Source organism: Macaca mulatta, chromosome 15, assembly GCF_049350105.2.
Source record: "Macaca mulatta isolate MMU2019108-1 chromosome 15, T2T-MMU8v2.0, whole genome shotgun sequence".
NCBI classification, from domain to species: domain Eukaryota; kingdom Metazoa; phylum Chordata; class Mammalia; order Primates; family Cercopithecidae; genus Macaca; species Macaca mulatta.
In genome coordinates, this window is record NC_133420.1 from 36,567,223 (window position 1) to 36,581,577 (window position 14,355).

The 14,355-nt window shown below is 50.2% G+C and overlaps 1 protein-coding gene across 25 annotated transcripts in view; it reads right to left on the reverse strand.

Annotated features, from left to right (window-relative positions):
* Positions 1-14,355, reverse strand: part of DAB2IP (DAB2 interacting protein) — a 216,321-nt gene that overhangs the window by 161,518 nt on the left and 40,448 nt on the right. The window lies entirely within an intron of this gene.

Sequence of the window (14,355 nt, forward strand, 5' to 3'; positions counted from 1 at the left end):
GTGCCTCATGTGCACAGCCCCAGGCACCCACATGCTCATTCTCAGGAATGCCTCTGCCCTTGACTCTTAAGGCTATGGGCATTAAACAAGGGAATCGAAGTAAGTCAAAGCCCGGTGGCCCTGGCAATGGCACTATTCCCATCCCCCTTGCCCATATACCCCACAGTACTTGTCACTCCCTCGGCCAAACCTGCCCCAAGCTGGCTGTGAAATGATCTCCTCCAAGGGGTCAGGTGATCATTTGCTCTCCTCCCTCCTGGGGGTAGGGGGTAGGGTGATGGTGGTATTTTTCAGCTATTAACAATTGACATCTGTTAATTTTTAGTTTGTGTACTTCTGTTTTGCTTTTACGCACACCATTGCTCAATCCACCCGGCAGCCCCAGCCCTGAGAAGTGGAAATCTTACCTCCTGACAGAGAGATAGGGACGCAGAGCCCCGACACGAGGGCAGTGGAGGGCTCCCGGCCATGGAGGCCAGCGTATCTGACAAAACCCACATAACCTCCGAGACAGTGAGTCACAAGGAATAGAGTTCTGCCCTGTGTCAGGTATCAGAGGTTCCCATCCTGGCCTCCTCAAAGCCCACACTTCTGGAGGCAGCCATCTTGCCCCTGAGAGGTGGTTTTCCTAGAAGGCAAGATCCCTCTCTTGTAGACCCCAGAGATTTCCAGGCTGCAAAGAGCATTGCTTCTATGGAAGGAGCCAAAGGGAGGGTAAGAAACATGAACAGGGCTGGGCATGGTGGCTCACGCCTGTAATCTCAACACTTTGGGAGGCCGAGGCAGGCAGATCATGAGGTCAGGAGATCGAGACCATCCTCGCCAACATGGTGAAACTCTGTCTCTACTAAAAATACAAAAAATAGCCAGGTGTGGTGGCGGGTGCCTATAGTCCCAGCTACTCGGGAGGCTGAGGCAGGAGAATCGTTTGAGCCCGGGAGGCGGAGGTTGCAGTGAGCTGAGATTGCACCACTGCACTCCAGCTTGGGTGACAGAGCAAGACTTGGTCTCAGAAAAAAAAAAGAAGAAAAAAAATAAAAGAAACACAAACAGGGCCGAGCATGGTGGCTCACATCTGTAATCCCAACACTTTGAGAGGCCAAGGCAGGCAGATCACTTGAGGTCAGGAGTTCAAGACCAACCTGACCAGTATGGTGAAACCGCATGTCTACTAAAAATACCAAAAAAAAAAAAAAAAATAGCCAGGCGTGGTGGCGGGTGCCTGTAGTCCCAGCTACTTGGGAGGCTGAGGCAGGAGAATTACTTAAACCTGGGAGGTGTAGGTTGCAGTGAGCTAAGATTGCGCCATTGCTCTCCAGCCTGGGTAACGGAATGAGACTGGTCTCAAAAAAAAAAAAAAACTGCCGTGCTATTCTGATGGGAAACAGGGGACTAGGCTGCATGAGAACCTGCGTCCCTTAATGTGATCAGATCCACAGGCAGGCACAGGGCTGAGGGGAAGGCACACCAGGCAGGGGAACTTTGAGAAACACAGGCAAGGCAGTCGAACAGGCAGAGGCCATGGCGAGGGCTGTTCAGCCAGCTGAGCTCCTGGGCACATAGGAAGGAACTGTTGGCAAGGAGGCTCCTACTGAAATTTGGTAGAAGGGCCCTGAAAACTGAGCTGAGAAGTCTGGATTATACCTCAGGGAAAACAGGGAGTCCCTCAAGGTCCTTGAGCAGGGGAGGGACCCCTCAGACCAAGGTCCAGAGGCTCTCCCTGGGGGCAGCGTGGAGGAAACAGGAAGCCGCACCAGAAGGGGCTGTGGCTGGGCTGTCCCCTAATGGGTAGTGAGGGCAGGGATGGGGTGCGGGAGATGGTGCCCAAGGGGAACCACCAGTCTTGCAGGTAGGAAAAAGGGAAGAGAAGGAGGGAAACACCTGGGTGTGGTTCCCTGTCCCAGGGGCTGGCCAGTGTGGTCTTCTCCTCAAAGAGGAAAGTTGGGGCCTAGGGCAGCAGGTGAACGCGAGAGAGTAAGTGGTTGTTAGGGGAAAGGAAGGGCCTTTCATGTTGGACCGGTTGGTGTGCTTTTAGAGCAGCCAGTGAAAAGCACTTCTCTCCATCTGGAGCTCAGGAGAGGTTTACAGTCTGGGTTGGGAGTATCCCAGGTTCAGGGGTTGTTAATGCCCTGGGCTTGTGTGGGGCTCCCAGATGAGAGCTGGTAAGTGAGAAGAGGGGGGTACCCAGGGTAGGACCTCAGAGGGTCAGGCGGTGTCAACAGCGAAGTCTCAGTAGAGAAACATCTGAGACACCGGAAGAGCACAGTGTCTGGGAAGGCAAGAGAGGGCAGCTGGAGGGGCAGGACCGCCCCCAGGGTGGCTGGCCAAGGCTCCAAGCAATAACATAACATCAAAGTTTACATATATTGAGCTCCTTTTACATGCAAGGTCTTTAACCAGGGACCTGATAGGTATTAGCTACCTCACTGATACTTCCAAGAACCTACCGGGGTTAGCACTGTTATCCCATTTGACAGATGGGAATGTCAGCAAAGAGCAGCTCAGTTACTCAGCAAGTCAAGCCTCATCCTAAATCCATTCAGACTCCAGAGCTCACACACATCTTTAACTACTGTATGTGGAGCAGGGGGATGGTCGGCGTTTGTAGACCAGTCAGTGGCTGGCATTTTCAGTGCGGAAGGAGCTGCTAGAAGCCAGAAGGTAAACAGGTGGAAACAGACAGCCACACCTCTAGCTGGGAAGGGTGGGAGGGCAGGGAGGCCTGGCCAGGGCTCCAGCAACTTCCTCCAGCAGCTGGCCCAGGCAGCAGGAGTTGGAGCCGCCCATTTGAGCGGCTGGATCCGGAAGGCTGCAGCAGGGGGTCAGAGCCGGGAAGAACCTTTACTTCTTGTTCTGCCTTCAGGATCCAAACTTGGAAAACAATGACCACTAAAAGTGATTCCATGATGACAATTTTTGACTGTTGCTAAGTTTAGCACTCTGGGTGGGGCAGCCACCACGTCTTACAATGCACATACTTTGGCTTCCACCACCAACCCAATGTTGTATCCCAGTTTAACTCCATTTCTACTTCCACCCAAATGGGGTTCTCTTCTTAGGGCCCTGTCATGGGAGAAAAAACAAAGAATAACTTCCTACCCAAGGAGGTCTTAGCGATGAATGAGATCCCTATTTAGTATCCCATTAGTACCTAATACCTAAGCTATTAATAGAAACAGCAATACTTACCCCAAAGGAATGAATCACTAATGGTGGAATTTCAGACACCAGAGGTGGTTTACAAGAGCTCCCGGAAATCATTACTGGGATCACAACATACTCCACCCAAGTGTAAGGACATTTTCAAGTCTTACCAAGGCCCTGCTAGAAAAAAATCTTAAGAGCTACCTCCTTTTCCAACGTCTCCTCTTTCAGAAGTTTGACATATAATCCAGGATAGATTTCTCTCAATCTGCCCCAAAACTGTGCCTGACATATGGTAGGCACTGAATAAATACATGTTGACACCGTTAGCACAGGCAGGGGCCATGCAGCTCACTCTTGTCACAGTTAAAGGATATGAAGGCCAGGCGTAGCAGATCATGCCTGTAATCCTAGTACTTTGGGAGGCAGAGATGGGAGGGTCACTCAAGGCCAGGAGTTCAAGACCAGCCTAGGCAACATGGTAAAACCCCATCTCTACAAAAATTACAAAAATTAGCAGGGCGTGGTGGCACGTACCTGTAGTCCCAGCTACTCAGGAGGCTGAGGCATGATAATTGCTTGAACCTGGGAGACTGAGGTTGCAGTGAGCTGAGATCGCGCCACTGCACTCCAGCCTGGGCGACAGAGTGAGACCTTGTCTCAAAACAAAGAACATGAAGCTCTCCCTGGAGCCATCAGCGTGCCCAGAGCCACAGCTTCCAACAATCACCCTTCATCATGGCCTCCACATTATAATTTATCTGTCGGTCCTTAGGATGGAATCACAGCCGGTCAGAAAGGGCTCTTTATATTTGGCTCTTTAAAGTTTGGGGAAATCTTGCAACATTATTTAGGTTCAATCCAATTGTTTTCAACTCTTAAAAGTACTTCTATAACACCAAAATTGAGACCAGATTAGGGATGCCATACACACAGCCCCTGCCCCACCACCCCCACCACCAAGGCAAAGGCACAAATCATTAAACCGATTATGATGCTCTTTTTTGCTGAACCAAGAGGTGGTTTCAGAATCTTTCTCAATGCACAGGGCTTGCTCTGTTTAGTTGTAGGAGCTGATGTGCACCTGGATGTCACGCTTCCAGTGTGAATTCCTTTTGGGAGGAAATAAAATGTTTCTACAAAAATCCATTGAATTTGGCCAAACACGGTGACTCAGCCTGTAATCCTAGCACCCTGGAAGGACCGCCTGAGGTCAGGAGTTCGAGACCAGCCTGGCCAACATGGCGAAACCCCGTCTCTACCAAAAATACAAAAATTAGCCGGACATTATGATGGATGCCTGTAATCCCAGCTACTCAGGAGGCTGAGGCAGGAGAATTGCTTAAACCTGGGAGGTGGAGGTTGCAGTGAGCTGAGATTGTGCCACCGTGCTCCAGCCTGGACAACAGAGTGAGACTCTGTCTCAAAAAAAAAAAATCCATTGAATTTACCATTCATGAAATACACTTTGTGTGTTTGTGAGGCTTTTGTTGTTTTTGCCTCTGTCTGCTCCCTCCTCCTTCTGGGGCCAACACCCCAGTTTCCCTTGGGGACTCCCCTTTCCCCATTCCCAGCTCAGTGGAGAAACTGAACCCAGAACTTGGGGGAAATGGGAAGAGAGAGACAGACAGACAGATAATCCCATCCTAATTCATTTGGGCCTCCTTGGGTTTTTAGATAGGTGAGCCCATAAAATCGCTTTCACTCTGGCCAGCTTGAGGGTGGCCTTCTGTCTTATACCTAAAGCGCCCTGGCTGACCTCATGCAAGCACTGAGCTGGCCACAAAAGGTGATCCCAATGTGACAAAGGGTCCCTGTCCTTCAGGGGCTTCTCGGTCTAGCAGGCGATTAAACATAGACTCAAGTAACCAGTCATGGAGCTGAGAATCCAGCTAAGAGCTACGATGGAACCAGAGAAACCAGCTTCCCTCCCACGTGAGTATGCACCCCACTCCTCCACTGGGCATCTGATGAGCTCCCGACCCTCCATTCAGGCTCACAGGAATCCTGGACCAGCTATCAGGAGACTGGGTATGAGGCCTTGCCCCACTGTTAACTCACGGTGTGAACCAATCACCCTGGGCCTCGATTTCCTTATCTATAAAATAGGAATGAAAACACCAGGTAACACCAGGCCGAAGGCCATGAAATAGAGCTGCAGTGTCCAGACCTCATGGGGAGGGTGGTCACTATGACAAAGGACAGGCTGCCTCTGGGACTGGACCCAAACCAGTGCCCCACAGGTTCCTTTCCCTTGGGTGAGATGCAGAGAAGAAAGAGGGACTCCACGGAAACCGCTGTATTGGGCTGTCCTTCCCACAGAACCCTTGAGATGAGAGAGCCTGAGGAAGCTTCTAGTCCAAGCTCTTCCTCTCACATCCAGAATATTCACTCATTTGAAATTGGGGCATTAGCTAGGAGGGCATTTCTAGGAGGAAATTTACCCGCTACTTCTTCCCACCCTTTTTTTTTTTTTTTTTTTTTTTGAGATGGAGTCTTGCTCTGTTGCTCAGGCTGGAGTGCAGTGGCCCAATCTTGGCTCACTGCAACCTCCACCTCCTGGGTTCAAGCCATTCTCCCACCTCAGCTTCCTGAGTAGCTGGGACTACAGGTGTGCGCCACCATGCCCGGCTAATTTTTGTACTTTTAATAGAGATGGGGTTTTGCCATGTTGGCAAAGACTGGTCTCGACCTCCTGACCTCAGGTGATCCACTTACCTCGGCCTCCCAAAGTGCTGGGATTACAGGCATGAGCCACCATGCCTGGCCCCCCTACTCTCTTTTTATTCACTGAGCAGATAAACCTCTCCAGTCACCCAGGCCCCTCACACTGAGGTCCACCCTTCATGATCTTCTCTGCCCCCCATTAAGCCAGGTGCCCTGGTCAGCGCCCTCCTCCCAGGGGACAGCAGTGCCTGGGGCAGCAGGGCCAGGAGCCAGTACCTCAGTCTGCCCAGCAGAAAGGTCAAGCCAATTGGGAGCCACTGCTCTCTTTAAAGGCTCTCCAAGGAGTTTCTGCCACCTCCCAAGGCCCCTGGCAGACCAAAGGGTGAGGGTCAGGGCCAGGGTCGGGCCAAGGCTGGTACTTAGGACTGACCTGCCTGTGGCGAAGGGTGACCAAGCCCATCAGACCTGACAACTTGCCTTTCAACTCCTTACTTCCCTTCAGCAAACCTGCCCCAGTTCCACAGTCAGGAGCACTCCCATGCAACCCACACACCTTCCATATAAGTGGGGAAAAATTCAAAGCTAAAAAATACATTTTCTTTAGTCACTGTTCCATCCCTGTCACCAACCACCACCAGCAGAGCCGCTAGCCGCCAACGCCTTTAAAAACGCCTTTGTGGGTATCCCCCTGCCTCGGCACCCACACCCTCTCCTAAGAAACGTTCAGAAGCTCTGAATTACCAAAATCAATTACTCCAAGAGGGAGCTCAGGCAGACAGGCACTAGAATAAAGACAGCAGATAATTCCCATCGTCAGGTAATTGCTCCCCAGAGAATTTCAGATAAAAAAGAGAACTCCAAAAGGAGCATTTTCCCCCAGAAAGGCAAGAAAAGGCTGTGCCTGGATAAACAGCAGGCTCTTCTCTTCCCTGCAGCCTTCCCGCCCCTCCCTCGCCTACATCCTGCAGGAGGCATCCACAGTAGGGCCACAGGAATCCCCAGGGATCAGGGTGGGAGGCAAGTGGGGTCAAATTCTGGGGTCCCAGGCCCAGAAACAGGGCTGGGATCTCAAAGGACATTTGACTCTCGTGTCCCTCCTTGGGCAGGGACACAACAGGGTCCCAGGGCTCCTGTTACATGTGGGCCCAGGGACACAAAATTAGCAGTTAATCTGTCTCTATTCCATATGCCCATCTCGCCACCTCAACAAGACCAAAAGTTCTTTAAGGCCAGGCACAGTGGCTCACACCTGTAATCCCAGCACTTTGGGAGGCCAAAGGAGGTGGATCACTTGAGACCAGGAGTTCGAGACCAGCCTGGCCAATGTGGTGAGACCCTGTCTCTACGAAAAATATAAAATTAGCTGGGCATGGTGTTGAGCACCTGTAATCCAGCTACTCGGGAGGCTGAGGCAGGAGAATTGCTTGAACCAGGGAGGCCAAGGTTACAGTGAGCTGAGATTGTGCCATTGCACTCTAGCCTGGGCAACAAGACTCTGTCTCAAAAAAAAAAAAAGAGAAAGTTATTTGAGAGCAGGTCCTTGGCTGCCGTGTCCTACACTAAGGCAGTTAAGGTTGAGGGGCCATAGGAAACTTAATGGACAGCACAGTGCTTGAGATAAGTTCTGAAAGGAAAAGAGGCCAGGCACGGTGGCTCACGCCTGTAATCCCAGCACTTTGGGAGGCCGAGGCTCGTGGATCACCTGAGGTCAAGAGTTCAAGACCATCCTGGCCAACATGACGAAACCCCGTCTCTACTGAAAATACAAAAATTAGCTGGGCGCGGTGGCACACCCCTATAGTCCCAGCTACTCAGAAGGCTGAGGCAGGAGAACCACTTGAACCCGGGAGGCAGAGGTTGCAGTGAGCCAAGATCACACCACTGCACTCCAGCCTGGACAATAGAGCAAGACTCCATCTCAAAAAAAAAGAAAGAAAGAAAAAGAAAGGATTCTATGGGCAGAGACCAAGTAGGGGATGTTCCAAATAGTAGAAACTGCGTAACAGAAGTGCAGAGGTGGGGCCAGATGTGGTGGCTCACGCCTGTAATCCCAGTACTTTGGGAAGGCGAGACAGGTGGATCACGAGATCAAGAGTTTGAGACCAGCATGGCCAACACAGTGAAACCCCATCTCTACTGAAAATACAAAAATTAGCCGGGCGTGGTGGCACATGCCTGTAATCCCAGCTACTTGGGAGGCTGAGGCAGGAGAACTGCTTGAACCTAAGAGGCAGAGGTTGCAGTGAGTGGAGACCATGCCATTGCACTCTAGTCTGGGCGACAGAGTGAGACTCCATCTCAAAAAAAAAAGAAAGAAAGAAAGAAAAAAAAGAAGTGCAGAGGTGGCAGAGTCCTGGACACATTGAGTCCTGGTTATCATCTTGCAAGAAGGAGGTCAAGGCTAGAAAGGTAGGATGGGAAGGGTCTTTGGGTAAAGAACATGATGAGGATCCGTGAGTTAAAAGTAATGGCTTACTTACCAGTGCTTATCATGTGCCAGGCATTGTGTGAAGCAAAACTCTTACAACATAGACCTATGAAACCAGTTATCTTGTATCCCTTGTTTTAGAACCCAGGGAAAGTTAAGTGGCCGCAATTAATTCCCGTAGCTACTAAGTGGCAGGGCAGGGATCTGAAGTCCCCCAACACATCAGTTTCAACCCCATATCTTTATCCAATCTGCTTCACCACCCTGGAGCCACAAGGGACAGGGCAAAAGCCAACACTTATCAACACTGTCAAGGTGTGGAGAAGAGCCACTGATTTCTTGCCATCTGAAGCCTTCTCCCTGTGCCTTGATTTTTAATTTGTATGCCATTGGACAGCACTTCTCCAATAAGCACATAGGTCATTTGTTCTGAATATTTAAAGGGAGTCCGACTATCCCTCCGCGAGTTTTCGAGTTGCCCAAACACCAAAAACCACACGTGGTCAAAGCATCAACATCCTCAACAAGATTTATGTTCCAAGCACATATGGCTGCTACTTGATTTATGGGGCCAGTGGAGCTGATCTAAGAGGAAGCGACCCTTTCAAGGGAAGGAGACATCATTATCATCAAATATCTCAATAATCATCTCAATCACAGTAAAAAAGGCACCGGGCCACTTCCTGCCCTAGCACTGGAAAGGAAGTGAAATTATTTGCTGTAATTTAATTTGGTAATTAACTAAACAATGCGAAGAGAAATTCCAGCAAGGATATAAATACTTTTAAAATCCCTGCATTAGTTGGTGAGGAGGATGTCAAAAACAAACAGGAACTCCGGGGAAGGCAAGAGGAGAGGGCGGTCAGGTCGGGGTGAGGTGGGTCCCAAGCTAAAAACAACAGTGGCCAAGGTGGTTTCTAATTACAGGCACTACCTCAGGCCAGCTCTGTGCTAAGCACTTTACACACGTTACCTCACTGAAGCCTCAAAACACTGAGGAGCCGAGGCAGCTGGAGAAGGAAGGACCGGACCTGCCTGAGGGCACACAGTGGGAAGTGACACACTCAACTCTTATCCCAAACCCGCATCTTCTCCTTCCACATCTCTCTGCTTCCTGTCCAAAAGCATGACCTAGATAAACGGGGCTCTAGGAATAGCCAGGACAAATGGGGAAACTGAGGCAGGATTTGACATCCTCCCCTCCCCCACCTCCCCAAGTGTCCTAACTGCCAAGCTTGGGGGCTCCCAGCTGACCTGCCTGCAAGACTCCGATGGAGAACCGGGTAAGCTCGTGAAAAGTGATTTTGCAATCCTGTTTGCAGAAACCTGAGCAGTTGTCCTCCTGGGCCTGGCTCTAGCCTTTCTTCCTCTGGGAAACCCCCTAGACCTCTCACCTCCCCCGACCAACACATACACACAACACACAAACACACACACACTGCTGTCTACACCAACTTCACCAATGTGTGGCTTCCCCAAAGGCTGAGCAGGCTGTCTCTCTAAGGGGGACCTTGGCGGTTCTCGGGAGGGAGGGAGGGAGGAGCAGCAGCTGAGACTTGTTGGAGTTCGCCCTGCCCCACCTTAACCCAGCATGCCTGCTTCAACAAACACTCACCCCGTGACTTACACAGCAGAAACAGGCTCACAGGGGAAAATACCGTGCAAAAGATACATTTTAAGCACCTTAAAGAAATCTTTTTCTCTATTATCCCCTTTCTCTATTCATCAAAGCAGCTTCCTTAAAAACCCATGTTCAGACACCTTTTTTTCCGGCTGATATGAGACCCTGTGTATCTCCAAGAGAAAAATCATTCACATTAAAAATAATAATTTTTTTTCAAGGCAGGGTCTCATTCTGTCACCAAAGTGGGAGTGCAGTGGCACGATCATGGCTCCAACTCACTGCAGCCTCAACCTCCCGGACTTAAGCAATCCTCCCACCTCGGCCTCAAGAGTAGCTGGGACTACAAGCACACACCACCAGTCCCAGGTATTTATTATTATTGTTATTTTTGTAGAGATAGGGTTTTCCTATGTTTCCTAGACTGACTCTTTAATTCAGACCTTCCCCTACTCAGAACTACCTTCACCAAAGGCAGTAAGTTCTGGAAAGGGGTATGGCCAGAGGATCCCAAGACTGCTGCAAAGTGCATTAAGAAGACCATCAGTAGTAATAATGCAAATAATAAGTAAAAGCAAAACTGTAGCATTTATTAAATGTTTATGATGTGCAGACACTGTACTGTGTTCTTTCTCTGCATGTATAATTTTAATCTAGGCCGGGCGCGGTGGCTCATGCCTATAATCCCAGCAATTTGGGAGGCCAAGGAAGGTGGATCACTTGAGGCCAGGAGTTCGAGACCACCCTGGCAAACATGGTGAAACCCCGTGTCTACTAAAAATACAAAAATCAGATGGGTGTGGTGACACACACCTGTAATCGCAACTACTCAGGAGGTTGAGGCAGGAGAATTTCTTGAACCAGGAGGCAGAGGTTACAGTGAGCCGAGATCGCACCACTGCTCTCCAGCCTGGCCAACAGAGTGAGACCCTGTCTCAAAAAAAAATTTTTTTAATTAATCTAATAACAGCCCTAAAAATAGGCATTATTATCCCCAATTTATAGTTAAGAATACTGAGGATCAGAGAAATAAGATAACTTTGTCCAAGGTCAAACAGCTGGTAGGTAGAGCAGCCAGAACTCAAAGCCAGGTCTGTTTGATGAACCTTAGACCACACACACCTCCTTACCCTGTCTGCTGTACTTAGCTTCCTTGGGATGGGAACGAGTTACTTGGTGCTTTCCCTAGCTCCTACCCCAAGCCCAGGATTCAGTGGCCATCAACAGATTTCTGTTCCAAATCTGAATCAAAACGCTATGGTCAACGCCGGGCACGATGGCTCACACCTGTAATCCCAACACTTTGGGAGGCTGAGGCAGGCCTCAGGAGTTGAGGTCAGGAGTTCGAGACCAGCCTGGCCAACATGGCAAAATCTAGTCTCTACCAAAAATTACAATAATTAGCCAGGCGTGGTGGCAGGCACCCATAATCCCAGCTACTCGGGAGGCTCAGGCAGGAGAATTGCTTGAACTCAGGAAGCAGAGGTTCCAGCGAGCCAAGATTGCACCACTCATTCCAGCATGGGTGATGGAGTGAGACTGTCTCAAAAACAAACAAACAAACAAACAAACAAACAAACAACCTTATGGTTACTCTGCTCAAAATGAAGTCCCTTAGCAAGCCCCTGCCTTGAAGGTACCTTCTAGGGGAGGATGGGAAAGGAATTACAATCAACATCCAAAAAGCCAGTGACCTATAGGGGGTGGAAAGAGATAGGCCCAGGACTGGCAGTCCATGAAATCATGTCTTCAAATGTGCCCTTCCTCTCATGGAGCCTGGACACCGCTGTACCTGCTCTCTTCTGTGCCCACCTCTGACTATTCTTGGACAGTGGGAAGATGGAGAATGATATCAGTGTAGAAGACCCTTCATTCATCACCTTCCCACCCCTCACCTGCTTAATTACACCTGCTTTCTCCATACTTCCACAATCCCTCAGGAGGTAGCCCTGCAGCTAGAGGGCAGGGCAGCAGAGTGCCTGACACCATAGGCTTTGGAGTTGGGAAGACCTGTATTCAAACCCTGGCTCTGCCCTTCCCAGCTGGGTGACCTTAGGCAAGTCACTCCTCCTCTCTGGAACTCAGTTTCCTCATCTGCAAAACAGAGATGAAAACAGGACTTCACGGGTCTACTGTGAGAACTAAATGGGCTGATGCTTGGAAAGCCTTAAGCCGAGTGACTGACCCATGGAAAGCACTCAGAAAGTGTGAGCTGCTAGATATTATCATTACAGCCCAGAGAGGTCATGCACCATGCTCAGGGTCACACAGCCAATGTGAGGCAGAGCAAATGCTAACACCAGGTTCTGGGCCTGGGCCGGGCTCCTTCCTGACACAGAGCCACTGTCCGGGGAAGCTGTGAGATGGCATAGTACAAGTGCTTATCATGCCCCAGCAGCTTCCCCAAGCCCACAGTTCATTAGCCAAGTACAAAGTCCCAACCAACAGGTTTGTTTTTCTTACACACACACACACAAAATCAAGTGCATCAGAGTGAAAGTTCCCAAACCTTGGCATCCTCCCCTATCCAGAGGTGAGTAGTGATCTCATCCCTGTGACTAAGCCACACCGACGCCAGGAGCCCTCTCTGGGAACCTGCAGGCTTGGCGTTGCTGGCTCCCAGGCCTAGGAGGAGCCAAGGCTGCAAAACTGTGATTCTTGCAGAGCTGGGAATTCTTGGTTCTTGGGGCTGAGAAGCAGGGTGGCTCTGAGAAGTGGGTGATGTTGCAGCCAAGGACCAAGATAGCCCTGGAGATCCAGGTTTGAATCCCAGCTCTGCCAGGAACTTGTCATGAAGTTTTAGGCAAACCCAGGCCTCTATCTCCCTAATTCTAAAATGGATGGATTACACCAGAAGATTTCCAATGGTCTGTCCAGCTCAGATCTTTCTTAGCTCCTGTCCTGCCCACCAGGGGCCTTGGCCTAGCTAGGGAAGGAGCAAAGAAGGTACAAGTTAGCGGGCCATGGGCACTAAAACGTGCAGAAAAGGCCAGTGTTGCTGAAACAATTGGTGCGGCTCCCTGGAGAAGTTGGGAGCCGAATGGGGGTCCCAAAGCAGGAGGGGTGGAACTGGGAAGAAGAGAAAAATGATCCTGGTGGTCTGGGAGCTTGTCAGTAGCAGGGGGTCAGATGCGCCAGACATCCTATAAAAGTTTCAATGAGTCAGGTCAGGAGAGAGGAAAAGCCTTCCTCCAGTACTTCAGCCACTACCTCCTCCCTCTCACTTAATTCCTCCCACCATGGGAAAGACAGACGGACAACCAGGAGCACCTAGATTAAAAACTAGAAGACTGGGCGCAGTGGCTCACACCTGTAATCGCAGCACTTTGGGAGGTCAAGGCGGACGGATCACCTGGGGTCAGGAGTTCAAGACCAGCCCGGCCAACATGGCAAAACCCCATCTCTACTAAAAATACAAAGAAATTAGCCAGGCGTAGTGGCACACACCTGTAGTCCCAGCTACCGGGGAGGCTAAGACAGGAGAATCGCTTGAACTCGGGAGGCAGAGGTTACAGTGAGCTGAGATCACGCCACTGCACTCTAGCCTGGGCGACAGAGTGAGATGCCATCTCAAAAACAAACAAACAAACAAACAAAAACTAGAAAAAGCCAAGAAACCTAGTTACAGACTTTGCCCCAGAGTGGGCTCCTCCCAAAACCAAAAGGCAGCAGAAAATGGGGTGCTCCCCACAGCATGATGCAAGGTTCCATAAGGAGAGGTCAGGATGGACAGGTGTCTTCTGAGAGTTTAAAAAATATATATTCTGTCAAACACCATAAAGTAATACCTATAGCAAAGTCACCGCGCCATTGCAATGCATGGTTGTTACAGCAGGAAGCTACTGTGCTCTGTAATCCTCAATGGCTCCCTATTGCCTACAGCTTTACGTTCACTATCCTTATCATGGCATTCTAGGTCCTCGATTTGGGGTCCTGATGGTACTTTTCTGCTTTATTCCCATCACTACCTTCCCCGCCCCCCAACTCCTGCTTCAACTCAATTACAGTCCTTAGCTGCTCCCCAAGCCCATCCTGAGCCTTTGCTCCCTGGGACTTCGATTCATTCTTAGTCTCCCTGCCATCCTTGCTGCTTTGCTTAAAAATCTACACCTATTGTTTCCACCAACCCGCTTCCCTCCTGGAGCCTGTTGACTCTCATCTGGCTTCTCCTAAGAATATAAAACACAGACCCCAGGGGCTGGGGATCAGACAGGTTCTGCCACTGAATTTGGGGTACAGTCTCAAGTGAGAAATTGGGTGCACACCTCCACACGCTCGTTTATAAAGCGGGCAGCGCAACCTCTCCCCACGTCAAAGGCTGCCGAGCCACTCAAGTGAGATAATGGAGCCATAGGGCTCTGCACAGCGTCAAGTGTGACACGAACTCAAGGGATTAGGGTGTCTATTTTTAACTCCCCACATCCTGGCTGAAAAACAAATCTCTCACACACCCTGCAGATCCCTATCAGAGGGGCTGACAGAGCCTTTTGGGAAT